Below are 17148 nucleotides of genomic sequence, written 5' to 3' on the forward strand. Positions count from 1 at the left end.
TGCCGATCCATTTCATTCCAATTCGAAATGTTGTAATTAGTTCATAGTTAGACGTTTTAGACGCAATAAAACCTAAGAGAAAAGAAATGTGACAGGTTTTAATATATGTTTACACATTAAATCTAAAAGTCCTCTAATCTGTAGACCGTTTCATTAATATTCTTGGTTGTTACAAATCGTCCGATTGCCTTTTGCGTGTTACCTGATGAAGTGTTCCTGTCAGAGATCTAAATAATAGTAGAAAACCGCACATCATAAGCTAATTCAGTATAAGCGACGATAGCACGTGTTTTAAGGATTTAATAAGTGAAAAATTGCCAAGACACGAGTAGACAACATATATTATGTAGTTTTAAGTATTCAAGAAGTGTGTATCGAAAATACAACGTAAAATATACAAAAACAGCAACAGATGAGTACAGGGAGGAAAACGCAGCGTAAAATATCAATTTATAAACACACGTCGTTTTTCGTAAATAAGAGTTCCAACACTTGGGTTGTTACTATGTAAACAAGCGCCTATATGTCTGTGGCTTTCAATTGGCTACAGTTACCCAAACTTTGCAAACTTTAAAAGCTATTAGCTGTTTATTTATTGAGCTATGGTGAAAATGAACTTCATGTCAATAATTAGCATACAAAACTACATCAATACACCAAATTTGAAATGAATTGAAACAAAATTGAAGAAATTGAAAAGTGCCATCGAAACAAATAAGATCCAGATGGAGTGCAATTTTTTCGAAATATTTTCGAAGTAAGTTTAATCTTTTCTCTTAAAACTTGCTATCAATTTTTCTCTGAAGATTTATCGAAATTTCTGTTAAATATTACAGTTGGAAGAAAACTGTCAGAATTTTAAAAACTTTTGAAATGGGTTTATACACTCTGTTGTTTCAGCATTAGATCCTATATTTTGATACATTTGGGAATAAAGGTTAGACTGGTAAGTGATACTGGTTTGGTTCGAAAGAAATGTAATGTATGTTGTGTTATCATACAATTCCAGTATGGCTAATTGAGAAAGTAAAGAAATTTGTGTAACAATGTATTTTGGTAACGACTAACGAATTCTTTAAGAATACATGTTAAATTAAGCGTTAAGAATAATTGCAAATAAACAGCAGTTATGGCACTCTTAGCGAGACCACCTCTTCTGCTGCCTCTGTGGCCACTATCAAAGCATACAACCTTTACTTTTTTACTGAAATTGTAAGTTAAAAGCAAAGAAACCTCACCCAATTCAAACCCTACTGCTTTAAAAGAAAGTGCTCATAAATAAAATAGTAGAAAGAGTACTTATCGGGTAGACAGTAACTCTATATCAAGAACAATAGGTATATCAAGAACAATAGGTGAGAATAACACGTAGTTATTCTATTTTGCATGTAACAAGACTACTAGAGAGCTGACCTCGGGCAATACAATGAAAATAATAATTAATGACAAAAAAAGCCAAAGTAGGAAACTGTATGTGGTCATTTCATCTGCTAAATATAGTAGCCGAATTACTCACATATCCTACCATTTAAAAAAAATGAGGGAACATTGTCTAACAAGATCATGTCTGGAACGTCGTTAATCATCGGTTTAATCAATTAGGTTTGAGGGAAGGATAAACAATTGAACATAGAAGCGTGCCTATGTGATAAGAAGTTCCGGGTTCAGTCCCACTGCGTGGCACCATGAGCAGGTGTCGTCTGCTATAGCCACGGGCTGACCTAAGCCTTGTGAGTGAATGTGCTCGACAGAAGCAGAAAATTCCCAGACTAGTTATGTATAATAAAAATAACATATTTACCCTAGTTTTAACATAATCTCCTTCGAAATAGTAACCTTGCACAACAAGGTTCCAGCGTTTCTGTCACTTTTGGAATCCAGTCGGGAAGTCGTTTTCCGTAAGCAAATCCAGGATCTTTTGCGATTTGCTCTGGATATCGACAAGGGTGTTAAAATGGTGACCTTTGAGCTGCCTTTTCCTCTTGGAGAAGAGATAGAAGTCCGCAGGTACTAAATCTGATGAATAGGGTGGGTGCACAAGCGATACCATGTCGTTTTTGGCGAGTGAGGAGAGCTCAGTCACAGGATGTATTGTTATCGTGAAGAATCTAATTCTTTGCGCTCCACAGATCTAACCACTTTCACCGAATGTCCTCCCTGAAACGCTTCAAAACATCGCAATAGAACTCTCGATTGACGGTCTGGCCCTGGAGGACGAATTCTCGATGTACAATTCAGACGTTAAGACTGCACAAACTCATACGACAAACCAACAATATTAGCAATATAGTTGACTGTCTTCCAATAATCCTCATGCACAAACATAAATTTTCTCCACATTTCCGGAGAAGACGTTCTTGGTAGATTTCTGGATCACTCGTCTTCGAAGGACGTGCTTCCAATTTTGAAGGACCAGTGCCACTCGAAACATTGCGCATGGCCGATTGTCTCCTTGCTTTAAGCTTGCCGATGCGTGCTCAATGTCTTTCTAGCAAATTTCCCAAGTTTAACGCAAAATTTCACGTTGGCTCTTTGTTCCAACTTCCTGACCATGACAAAATCTCAGACAACAGCATACACGTGATCATAAAAACACAAATTTCACAACTTGCGAAGTAAACTCAGCGATGTCACTCGGCACACTGCCTCACAAAAGTCACTGCTAGCTCTCACTGCGCACACAATTATGTGCTGCCAGCTATCGGCGTGCAGCAGAACTAGTCTGGGAACTTTGTGATACTAACTCGTATATGTGTGAGTTTGTGTGTGTGTGTATGTATGTATGTGTATGTGTGTTTCCCACCACTGCTTCATAACCGGTGTTGGTGTGTCTACGTCTCAACGACTTAGTGGTTCGGCAAAATAGACCGATAGAATAAGTACCAGGCTCAAAAAGAAAATAAGTGCTGGGATCGATTAATTCAATTAAAATTTCTCAAGGCGGTGCTCCTGTATGGCTGCAGTCTAATGACTGAAACACGTAAAAGATAAAAGAAAAGATAAGTATAGGTTGAAGTTCACAATCAGGCAAATATATGATCTGATATGTATAAGAGAAGCAGGCTTTTCTGAATCAGTGAATTTGAAGGTAAAACTGGTGAAAATAATTCTTACATTATTTACATTTGACGGATATTTGTCCTCATCTTGTTTGGTGTTAACACAACGTTTCGGCTGATATACCCTCCAGCCTTCATCAGGTGTCTTGGGGAAATTTCGAACCTGGGTTCTCATTCCTAAGGTAATTTTTGATGTTATTATTATTCAGGTCACTGCCTGGAATCGTACTCGGAATCTCGGGGTGAGTAGCCCACGCGCTTAACCTTTACTTCATACTCCCGTGGATAATTATGGAATGAATTTTAGGGCTTATAAATCTAATGCTTTTCTATCCTTCCTTAATACCCGTTCCCATATGCTCTTCATATCTGCACTCGGTCTGCTTAGGAGGTTGTTGTGTCCTAGCATATGTGCTGCTTCTTTTAGTTTTCGTATTTTCCAATGGTGTTCTCTGTCTATCATTTTAACTTCATCCCTCTGGGTGAGGTGGTCTCCATTTTTCCATATATGATCAGCTATGACCGATTTATCAATATCTCCTCGTGTCACAGCTTTGCGATGTTCTTCTACCCTTATTTTGAGGAGGCGACATGTTTCGCCTTTGTATAACCTACCACAGCTGCTGGGATGGAGTACACGCAGTTCTTGGTCATATTCTCTTCTATTTGCGAATTGTTGTATTACTCTTGAATACTATCCTGATGTCATATGGGCCACATATCTTTTGTGTCTTTTCGGAGAGGCCTTTCACATAGGGTAGACACACTGTGGACAGTTTATTAGTTTCATCCTTCCTATTTTCATAGTTAGAGTGGATAGTATGTTTTTGGGGTAGTTGTTGCTTAATAGATTGTTACTGAGCTTGATCATTTTTTCATGATGGGTATCACGATCACTACTTATATTCTATGCTCGATGTTTTAGACACCTGATGAAGGCTGGAGGGTATATCAGCCGAAACGTTGTGTTAACAACAAACAAGATGAGGACAAATATCCGTCAGATGTAAATAATGTAAATAATGTACATAATTCCTCATCTCTTAAATATAGAACTGTATTAAAATAATTCTTGTACATAACGGTGATACAAGTTACATAAATTTTATAACAATGCGCTAGTTTTGCACTGAGGCAAAAAAAAAGTAAACAAGGGAAAACAGGCTGTTGGTACTTGTAACATATAAAACACTTATGAAAAAGGAAATAATTTATTTACTTTGGAATTTACTGCAATTCAACCCTCGAAATTTATTTCTGTTTCTGTATGCAATCTTGTGTCAGCCAATCTACATTCGTGTTTTTATATGAGTCATCATCTGCTATATCTGAAGCTGAGCAGGAGGTGCTAGAAATCAGATTTTGGAGACTGATAGCATATTACTGGAATTTCTTGTTAATCCTCCGAAACATATCTTGCAGTTTTTATTGTTTCGTATATTTAGGGTTTTTCTTGGACAAGATTTTTTTTATCACACTCATCACTTGCTGCAGAGATATAAAAATTTCTTTGCTCCTCCCAACACATAAGTCATTTTTAGCTGAATATGCTTTTCAATTGAAAAACGTTTCTTCATTTTTGGACTTCATCATCTTCCTATTAAGACTGTCTGCAAACTTGCAGAATTCTCAAAGATTATGCCGGCTATTATTAGAACGTGTCCTATGATTTTCTTATATGGTATAGCTAATACCCACATCATATCTGTCCATTGAATTCTTTAAGACAACCTCTTAAAGAGTACCGTGAACACGAACATAGTGTGTGATCTGCATACGGTTTGTTATTTTAATATACTTTGATGATAATGAATAAGACTTTGGAGATAAACACCAACACCTTTATTTTTCACTAAGCATTGAGTATACCAAAGTTATAAGCATGCATTCTTTGTACACTTCAATTTTGGAGCTGGCTTTGAAATTCCATTCTGATCGCAGTGTCTTTTCAACTTTCCTGATGCATCGTCTTATGTAAGGTGAGCTGAAACAAAGAAAGCGTCTGCAATGTAACCCAAGGATGAGGCATAGTGATTACATGAAAGATAAACTAAAAAAAAAAAATAGTATTGGTATGAATAGTTGGAAATTTTGTGCATCAGAGAGTTTTCTGTTCTGCAAATTGAGCAGAGTCTCAATTAATCCAGTTTTGTACAATTTACCCAATGAGTGTAATCGCATACAAATCTATCATTAGGTAGAAACATTCATTTAAATATATTTTCTAGTTATATATACAACCTCAGAAGTATGCGTAACCGTGGTCTACTATGCTGTCATATTCAAGAAATCGTGCTTCACACAAAGCGGTCGATGTTGTATCTCACAAATTCCTTTGCAACTAGGGCAGTCTGACGCTCAGATCTTTGAGCTCTGGTATCATCAAGTAGTGTTCTAACATCCCATTTGACAATATTTGTTCTTTTCCTGCATCCTATCTTACACTTCAGTGGCCGCCGGAACGCGAGCAAACCAGCGAAGACCTTGTTTATCCGGGTGACGTCTGGGTCGGTATGAGAATCTTTTACATTTGTCATTTCATTTATCATGCAACTGCTTGCTAAGTCATGAAGTAAAATAAGCTTTTACAATTGGCTAGTATCACTCTCTAGGTACAATGAATGTTGTCCAGTGGGCAAGGTCAGACCAAGACCTGCTGGCATCAGTGTCATACTGCAGCGGTTGGCCGGATGATGGGTTTGTTTATCTCCGCCTTTGGGTGATGCCACATGTCACCAACTGGGATTGGTCTAACATAGACATATGTACACATTAATGGATGGCCATTGACCCTCATGAGTTCTTCTGTCGGATTGTTTTTAGTGCCGCTGGTTGTCCAAATCATCCTCATCAACAAAAGTTGCCAGTTTAGTCGCCGACGATCCAACAATGCAACAGGTTTTACTAGGTTACATGTTACCAATAGTACTGCGAAGTGACCTGACATTTTCTTGTATTAAGGTATCAAGCTTCAAAAATGTAACTAAAAGTCATGCAACATTTCTGGCAGATATCCTGTGGAAATTGATATCAGACAACATGAATTATTAACTGTCCTGAGCACTTATAAGACACATGCACAACCATTCAACCCTCTGCACAGGAGGTGTGGGTTGTGCTCTGAAGCACCTTTGTTCATTCTATTAACTAGAGAGAGACTAATCACCAAATTATCCGAAAGGATTGCACGCTGCAAACATGCCAAAAATCCACATCCAACTATTACAGCAGGAACACCCCACAACCATAAATAGCCCAAATGGAGTACTCCAATACAGTAATAAACACCATACTCTGAACACCGTGATATGTCAATATGTGCGTATATAGATGCGTAGAAATCTAGGAGTACCTAGGTGTGTGTGCATATGCATGCCGATATCGGTATGAATGGATATATTTGTATAAATAAGTGTCAAAGTGGGAAAAATTCAATTTAGCATTACTAAATCAAATTTCACAATATAAAATATATGTATATAATTTAGAGAAAAAACACTATTAAATAATTCAATAAAGAATAATGTAATTAATACCCTCTAGAAAATAAATATATCATAAAAACGTTATTCAGAAAATCAATAAAATACATAAAAGAATAACTAATAAACAGTATAAAATGACTACGCACATTTCGTGGCTATATTTAAAAATAGATTATTGCTAAAATCAATTCGATTAATAATACGATTAATAATCAAATCGATCTACTGTTAAATCTATTCAAAGATATGGTCACTCGTCAGATCTAAAATATAATAAAAATAATAATAATAAAATAATAACAAAATCAATGTACGTATTGTAACTTATACTAAATATCTAAAAAAAATACTTCATTTAACAATAAATAAATAAATAATCGAAAAACATTTAACAATATTTCTTAAAATAAAAACACAACTTCTTGAAGAATTGTTGTAAACTAAAATTTTAAACGTAAATTTTAAAAGTAATACGTAGAATTTGACGTTTATCCGAAATATATCGCGTGAAAATACGGCGTAAATAATGAAGCTAAATTACAATAATTCAATCTATTTGCATTAATTAATTAATTAATTTATTTATTTTATAAACATCTTATTTTAATCTTATTCTAAATATGTAATATATCCTTTATAATTTGGTGCAAATTTATACACATTCTACTACTACAAACCATAACTAGAACAATTAGTAACATAAACTAGGGTTCATATAAATACACAACTCAACTAAACTGATTATATAAGTAATTTAACTTATGTCTGCATTTAAGTTTTCGTTCATCTAGGGAATTAAACAATTTTTATTATTAGTGAATAGTATCTCCTTAAATTCATTAGTACATAATAAACAAAAAGCACTACCTAATATTTGGCCTTACAAACTATTTCCCAATTTAAATTGTACATATATTTTTAGATTTTAGTTCCCATATATACACTAAGTTCCATATATATACTAAGGCCAGTAGAATTAATTAAATTACTATTCTTAAAAGAATTCATATGTTGAGCCACACGTAATTTAATTTTGTTACAAGTCCACCCTATATAAAGAGTATTTAAATCATAACCATTCATACTATTATTATCAAGCAAAGTCACTACACAATTATATACTACATCGTCGAAATTATTATTAAATTTTATTATTAAATTTACATTTATTTTTATCTCTACATGTACAATTAATGATGTTCTGGTCTGTATTATTATTATTGGAATAATTACTTGATTCGTTTGTGTAAAACTTATTCAGCTTAAATTTATTAAAAGAAGAAATAATATTACCAACATTATTAGTAGTAGAGTAACCGACTCCAAAATTATCACTAAAGAAAATATTATTATGTTTTTATTATCTCTAATGAATACCTCAATTATATTTAAAATCTCTTTAATAATTTTTGTTTTAACTTGAGCTCCATAAGGAACAATTAGCCAAATTTATTTTTCATATTATAAAATTAATTATTATCAATAAAAGAATTAAATTTAATCTTATTATTATATTTATATTTTGTATTATCATAATCCCTATTACTAATTCTATAATTATCTAAATAAAATTTATCATAATTACTTATGTTAGGTTTATTATATTATAAAAAAGACATAGGAATAATTGAAATTATAATCGTTTATATTATAATTATATTTACAGTTATTAAAGAATTTAATATTACTATTATATCCTGCCTCCCCCAGGGCGTTATTATAATAAGGTGCGTGTTTTTTGAAAATCTCAAAATTAGAAGAAAGCAACGATATTCTTTTACCTATATTATCAGTCAACGATTTCGTAATCGAGGGTGGATGATTACTATTAGCATTAATATATCTAATGTTTTCATTAATTTTATGGAATGGTTGGGTCTTACCTGTTATTAAATTCAAATTAGCATCTAAGTAATTAACATTATAAATCTCATTATATATAGTTATACTTAATCCATATCTTTTAAAAAACTATATAGTTTCTTCTTATATAATTCTAATGTTCTATTAGTATTGGTGCAATCCTTGGTTGTTAATAAAAGTCATTCCCATATAAACCACCCTCCAAATTTAAGTTTTCTAATTGAAGTTCTGATAATAAATAAATATCCATTAAATCAGTTGCCTGTGCAGAATCGAGTGACCCATTGCTATATCAAAATTGTCCCTAGTATCTTCCTAGCCCACAATTTATTATTATATCTAATCAACGATTTCCTAGTCGTTTTTACTTCATTAACTTCATCATAAGTCATACCTACCTTATTCATTGCATAAATTAGGGCCTTATTGAGTACAATCTCATTAATCGAAGAATAATAATTATCTATATCTATCTGTATGAATGTATATCTATTTTTATCTTTAATATCAATAAACAATTTTAAAGTATCATTAGTACTATTCCAAAGTTTAAGGTAATTAATTTCTTTTAATTTATTAATATATTTATCTCAAATGATTTTACTTAATTTACCTAGATTTGATTTACATGGACAAATAAGTCTAACTTTTGGGTCAGAATAAAAATGATCCTTATGGTCTTTTAAAGTAATTCTAGAGCGCATAGGTACATAAGGTTCAGATTATCTAACTTATATTTCACCATAATTAATTTAGAGGCTTTATCTATATTATAAAGAGTATTTTCTGGAACAATTTTATATTTTATATTTCTTTATTTCTCTAATAGGTTATCATATAATTTAACATCTAGTTTATACAGGTTCCTAGTTTTATCTGATTGTACTATAATTCCTTCCATATTACGCATTTCTTTTATTCTAATAGCTAGATTTCTTAAATATTCATTATGTCTATTTGGGTATTTATGAAGTTTAATGTTCTTCACCATCTTCCAAATCTTATCCTCTAAAACCTGTATATCCCTATTATATGGGGTTCCTTTCTAGATTTAAATTTTGAATTGATATAATTCGAATTCTCTATATCGTTAATATTAGATATGTTACAATTATTGCAGTAGGCTTTCCATTTAATCCTATTAATAAAACCTTTAATATTATTAATAAGTTTCAAAATATATTCCTTTCTAGATGGTATAGGAATATCCTTCGAAGATGAATTCCAAAATAGCGGTTCAATCTTACCTGTAAGTTCCATAACTAAGGAAATTCAGAGTTAAATACAATCGATAAACGTTAGTTATAAAAAGAAATATAATAATAATAGGGAATAAAATCCAGACTTACTGGGAAAAATTCAATTTAGCAATACTAAATCAAATTTCACAATATAAAATATATGTATATAATTTAGAGAAAAAACACTATTAAATAATTCAATAAAGAATAATGTAATTCATACCCTCCAGAAAATAAATATATCATAAAAACCTTATTCAAAGAATCAATAAAATCCATAAAAGAATAACGAATAAATGGTATAAAATGACTACGGACGTTTCGTGGCTATATTTTCAAATAGATAGCTACTAAAATCAATTCGATTAATAATTCGATTAATAATCAAATCGATCTACAGTTACATCTATTCAAAAATATAGTCACTCGTCAGCTGGCTAGACTTTTCACCGGCGGCGTAAAGAAATGGGTTAACTCTAACTCTCATGGTGAAAAGGGGGCTAACTCTATCCGGATTACTCAGTCTGGGGTGAGTAAGGTATTTATGTGTCTTTTGGACTTAAAGTTGTAGGAACTTCGTAGTAATGGAGGACGCCCTCTTTAGGTGTAAAATAGTTTATTATGAGGTGTACAAAGCGAGTGGGGTTTGGGAGATGAATGTTTGCGTGTAAGCAGTTTAAGAGGTTCCCGGCTAAATGGTATTATTTAGATGAAGAAGCTAGCGTAGGATTTATACACGGTCAAGCTGGTTTACCGATACTTGGAAAAGACAAAGGGGACTATATGTAAACAAACCTTCTGATCTCATATTTTCTATTAAGAAGAGACGGTCTAGCCGTTAGAATTTCTAGACGTTCGGTTCAACAGAGATCACACCGTCTATTGATACAGTTGTACAAAATAGTTTTTGCGCTATTCTAATCTAAATTCTTTTTTTTTTTGTCCTTAAGATCCCAGATATGGCTACTAAGTTCTGTTGCATTTTGCTTTACTCCTATTTCTGAAGTTAGATTTTTGTGCGTTGTAGCGAAGTACTATTTCGTTTTTCGTGGTTCCTATGTAGGATTTTATATGGCTCTTTCTGTGTACGTCACATTGGCAAACTACGTTTTTAGTCTTACATCTATTAGAGAATTGGCACTTACTTCTATCCCTGCAGCCACATAAATTATTAGGTATATCTGTGTTCGTGTTATATTATGGGGGGGGGGGGGCTATTACTACTCTGATCTTTGTCTGTGTTACTAGGAGGCGCTTCATTAGTGGTGGGATTTGTTCTATTTGTCTGTTGGTTGTTAGATTTATTGTTCCTAATCTTCCTAGCTTCATAGAATGTGTCTAGTCTTTTGTTATTAATCGAGGCTATGATGGTAGCTAGGTAACTAGTCAGGCTGTGGCCTACTATAATTTTATTCCTAAAAATTGCTGCGTATTTATTATTTACGTTTAAGTGTTTATCTACTATTTTCATTAACCATCGAATTATACTGGATTTGAGGTGTATGGCGAAAGGGATTACGAGCCAGGTCTTATCACTATTACGTTTATTGTTAGCATCGCTATGTCTGGTAATAGAAACTACGCTCATTATTTGTAAGGCGTGTGAAATTATAGTTATGGCTATCGAGTTTATTCCTATAGTTGGGTTTATCTTTCCTATTGCTCCTGTCTGTTTTATTGGGGCTATCTTTGTATGGTTTATGTGGACTCAATGACCTGGTGTTATGGGTTTTAACAGAGTTTATCTTTATTCTTTGGGGTTCTTTATTTTTATTCTTATCGATGAATAGGTTTGTATTATTCTTATTATAGCTATTATTATTTTTCAACTTATTTTTACAATCCGTGTTATTAGTCTTGTTACTGTTGTTAATTTTATTGATTATCACATTATTGGTATTCATGTTGTCGTTGTTTGTAATATTATTGGTGATTTGTATGGGACTTAACATTGTTTCTGTTGCCATTACTTTTGTTGAGCTTATCTATGCTGTTCTTATTATTGGTGTAGTTTGTAGTGACGTTTGGCGTGTGGTTAGTGTTAATGGTATTATCGTGTGGATTTCTGTTATTTATGTTACTTGAATAGTGTTCGGAGTCTAGGTATTTAATTTTTTGTTTAAATCATGCTTTATCTAGTGCGATATTATAGATATACTTATGCTTATTAAAAATATGTTGGTTGAAAGAGAGGCGTGATATTCTATTGCTAATGCTATGTACTAAACCTCTCTTAATAAAGTTCGGATAGTTACTGGATGCGTTTATGTATTTTAGGTTAGTGTTGGGTTTTATATAGGGTTCGTGGCGAAGTTGTAGTTTGTGTCTAAGTAGTTAGTTAATGGAGTTGTGTTCCTTTTCTATAGAAATAGATAGTCCAAATCTTTTAAAGAATTTGTGTAGTTTTTCTTGATAAGCTCTAGTTTCCTATTTGAGCGTCTATTTATTATAAAAAGTGCGTCGTCCCCAAACCGTTGAGTTCTGGGAATTCATCCTCTATGTATGATAGCAAGTATGATAGCAAGTAAATGCCCACCAGGTCAGTTACTTGTGCTGAATCTGGGGCTCCCATGGCGATATCAAAAGATTTAGGCGAGTCTTTTCGTACCCAAAGTTTATTATCAAAGCTTATAACTGATTTCCTCGCTTCTAGTATTACCTTTATTTCTTTCAGAGTTGAGTATAACTTTTGGCGAATATTAGGGCGCTATTTAGGATCCATTTTCTTCTTGCATATAATTGAAACTACGGTTTACCCATTGAATTACCTGCTACAGTATACCTTTACCAAGGACTTACCTTCGCAGCTAATCACCAGGAGCGCCTGTGGATTTAACCAAGCCTTAGAGGCTTTAAACACCTCTAACTAATACCTATATATATATATATATATATATATATATATATTATATATAATATTCTATTATATTATATTTTACTTCTCATGATAAATGCTTTACGTGGAATGTATATCACTTAATTACTTATTTTCATGTAGAAGGAATGTTTCTTAAACATATTTCACTTATATTTTCAAAGAACTGTTCGCCGCATCAGTTTTAGTTCATACACAATAGACTCGACAACACTATCTTAGCATGCTTTTATCTCTCATAAGGATATTATTATATCCAAATATGTTATGTGACACTCACGCCATTTAGTTTTTTGTAACAATATATTTTTCTGATGTATTTTTTTGATGTATTCTTTCTTTCGCACTGAGGAGAATAATAATATGTAACTAATTTAATTATAATTAAATTAATTAGTAATGTTTCTACAATGTTATTTATATGCTAATATTGCTCTTTGAAACGATCTTATGCATAGATTAAGTTCTTTTGTAACTTTTAACATCTTTTCTTCTCCATCTTTAATAGTTTGTTGAGTTTCTATAGGATATTTGTTCTATAAATATTCATTACACACCTTATACTTGTAGCATTTTCATATTTGCAAAATTCTAACAATAGTAAGCTACCAATGTAATATGAAGAATCTTTATTAGAAATGGACCTTTGAAACCCCACAAAGTAAAGGATGAAACAGAACTCAACCTTTTCTCTCTCTCTCACACACGCATATATATATATATATATATATATATATATATATATATATATATATATATATATATATATATATATATATACACTACCAAACGCATTCGTCCTTTGGACATTCCTTATTATGGCGCATTGGATGATTTAAGTTGAATTCGCCCGCAGTTAGAAGTCATTTCAAGTTGATAAACGTAAAATGTATAATTACCAATTTCGTTAGTACTTTATTATATGGTATTAAGCAACCTAGGAAACGAACAAAGTATTCTGAGCACAAATTTGGCAGTTAGTAATAAATGAAAGTCCATGGAATGAGATCGCAATTGCAGTAGGCATTAGGGATCCTATATCTTACCCGAAGCGTTTTGTAGCATATAGCTATTTTACTCGTAATGCCTGATAGAACCGCATTGAAGCTTTTTATGATAAGCAAAAGCAAACATTTATAGCAAACACACAAATAGAATAAATAGACATCAAATCATGCTTATGAGGGAACAGCGTGCGTGAAGTAAGAAGGGTCATTGAAGGTAATGTCCTGTTAACAGCAATCACGGAAATGCAGCAAAATATTAATAAAATGCTGACTGCTAACGGCTACAGTTTGGCATGGATGTGAAGATCACAGTAGAGGAGTAACTACTGTAGGGCTGCTTTGCAGACGACATTGTTGGTGTTTCCTCCAGGAGCATAGATGAATAAGTTGTCTTGGTGGCCAGCTATGGAACAACCGAGGTAGAACTGTTCATGTGAAAAGCATAACGTTCAAAGATCCAATCCTACAACTTTCAGCGATTGGCCTTGTACTTTGTTAATTGTCATGGCGAAGCTGAGTTTGAGAGGGAACTGAAGACTCTGCATACGGTAGGGCAGTCTGCTGGGATTAACGCAAGTCCCTTGATTATTTGTGCTTCAATGACGTGGTCCTTCATTTGTTTGACCACAAGGCAAGTTCTACTGTATAATGTGGGTTCGTTTAGATTGTGTAGGTGGATGACAGGGCGACCGACTTTTAAGTGAAGTTCGGGCATTGTAAAAACTATAACTGTCACAGCCTTGCATGAGTAAAAGCAGAGAATATATATAATATGGATTAATTTCTGAAGGCATTTAAAACATAAAACCTGATTTAACTTTCATGTCTACCTCAAGGAAGTGCTAATGTACAAATATCGGCGGTTTGCAGTGAATGGGCATTGTAAAAACTGTAGCAGAAGACTAAGTGAAAGTAGCATAACTACGTTATCAAGAGTTACGGTCCTTGAAGCAACGATCGTTGGTATTTGTTATTTATCTATGAGAAGGGGCTTTCGTCCCCTAGGGGTTGCATTACTCATTATGTGGAAATTTTGAAGAGTCTCTGACCATCTCCGGAACATAAGTGATGCATGTTCCCAGCGAGAACGAAATCGGATGAAAAATTTTGATTTTAAGGAGGATCAAGAAAAAGGCATTACACATATACACACACATCTTCTGTTTTATTATAATGTGTGTGTGTGTGTGTGTGTGTGTGTGTGTGTGTGTGTGTGTGTGTGTGTGTGTGTGTAATACAGATGTGTATGTGCGTGTGCAAGTGTTTATTTTGGCTCGCCCTCACAACTCTTGATAACCTATGATGATTTGTTTACATCCCCTTATTTTAGCGACTCGGGGAAAGCAACCGATTAAATACGAGGCTTTAAAAATAAGTACCGGCGTTTAAAACATAGTAGACGGAAACTGCATGAAAATCCGGCATATATATGTGTTATGTGATGTGTATAATTGTGTGCTTCTGATTTTTTTATGTTCGTCTCTCACCGACGTGGGCTTGTTTCTTTCGCCTTAAGAAGCAAAAGACCGATGGAGTAAGAACCAAACATGAGAAATAGTACTGGATTTGATCTAATAGACCCTTCAATGTAGATCCCCAGTATGGCTGAAGTCTGTAATGGCCAACAGTAAGTTATGTGAATGAGCAGTCAGTAACAACAGCCTGAAAACGAAGGCTGACAAATTGATGACTATTTCCTAACCTGCAGCACTTAAAGAGGCTGAAAACTGTGTAGTATTTTCATTTTGTAGTGTTAATATTATTCTCTTTATATAAATACTTCTGGTGAAACTATTTAGTGCTATATCCAAATTCTTTTCTTTGTGAATTCTTTACTTCAATACACATGTTTTTCATAAAGACAAAAATTACAAATACAAATTATTGTAACTCACACACACAGGCACACACGTCCGCACACACACACACGCACACATTTTAGGCCTGTAAACATATCTACATGTGAATGGTTTCATTTCTCGTCTGGGATACAGCGAATATAATATGCGAAGAAGCACACATATATGTACATGACAACATCTATCTATCTATCTATGTATCTATCTATCTATCTATGGAGTGGCTGTGTGGTAAGTAGCTTACTTACTAACCACATGGTTCTGGGTTCATTCCCACTGCGTGGCACCTTGGACAAGTGTCTTCTACTATAGCCTCGGGCCGACCAAAGCCTTGTGAGTGGATTTGGTAGACGGAAACTGAAAGAAGCTTGTCGTATATATGTATATATATGTATATGCATGTGTGCGTATATGTTTGTGTGTCTGTGTTTGTCCCCTCCCCAACATCGCTTGACAAGCGATGGTGGTGTGTTTACGTCCACGTAACTTAGCGGTTCGGCAAAAAAGGGATTGATAGAATAAGTACTAGGCTTCCAAAGAATAAGTCTTGGGGTCGATTTGCTCTACTAAAGGCGGTGCCCCAGCATGACCGCAGTCAAATGACTGAAACAAGTAAAAGAGTAAAAGTGTAAAGAGTATACAGACATCGTACTGTCCTCTATCAGCATGCTTTTGACGAAATCATATATGTATATATACGTACATATAAGCGGGATGACCACTAAGCGGACATCCAATATGCTAGATGTAGACCCCATATGGTCTGACCACTAAGAAAAGATTGTTCTCAAGAAAATTCAGCAAATACCAGAACGTAAGCGAGCAAGAAAAATGAAAAGATACAAAATATAATGATTAGTCGCATACCGGATTTCATTGTTACCACTTACATATTACATACGTAAATGTCCGCAATTCATCAGTGTGACCGTCATAATTTGTATATTGGATGTTCACTTAGTGGTCATCCCTCTTATATGTATGTAATATAACTTTTCTGAATCTTCAGATTTTTCAGTATGCTAGGCCACTGGTTTAAATTGATATTAATCAAATTAATATTCAATTGTTTACCCTTATTATTTAAATATATATATATATATATACACACACACATACATGAATAAATATATATATGCATACACATATATTATATATTATATGTGTGTGCGTGTGTGAGTGTGTGTATGTATATATATATATATATATATATATATATATATATATATATATATATATATATAATCCATAATGTGAAAACGAAATGAGCTCAAATTCGGCAACTGACCCCGATGGCTTCCCAGCTGTCCTCTTAAAGTCGTGTAAACAAGAATTAGCGGGACCACTCCTGATACTCTTCCAGAGTTTCCTTGCAAGTGGTAAACTTCCCAAAAAGCTGAAGGAAGGCACCATATGTCCTATCCATAAAGGTGGAAGCAGAGCAGAGGCTGGGAACTACAGGCCCATCTTTCTGACTTCACATATAAGCAAAGTCATGGAACGAATTGTCAGAAGGAGATTGATTGCGTTCCTAGAAGAAAATGGTTTGCTGAATGAGACCCAACATGGTTTCCGTCCAGGTAGAAGCTGCCTCACGCAGCTCTTGCAGCATTATGACTGGGTCCTGAAGCAGCTACTTGACCATTCAAATGTTAATGTGATATATCTCGACTTTGCAAAAGCCTTTGACAAAGTTGATCATGGGTTGATATGTCACAAGCTGCGAAACCTTGGCATAGCTGGTAAATTAGGAGAATGG

This window comes from Octopus bimaculoides, chromosome 16 (assembly GCF_046866305.1).
Source record: "Octopus bimaculoides isolate indiv1 chromosome 16, ASM4686630v1, whole genome shotgun sequence".
Classification (NCBI taxonomy): domain Eukaryota; kingdom Metazoa; phylum Mollusca; class Cephalopoda; order Octopoda; family Octopodidae; genus Octopus; species Octopus bimaculoides.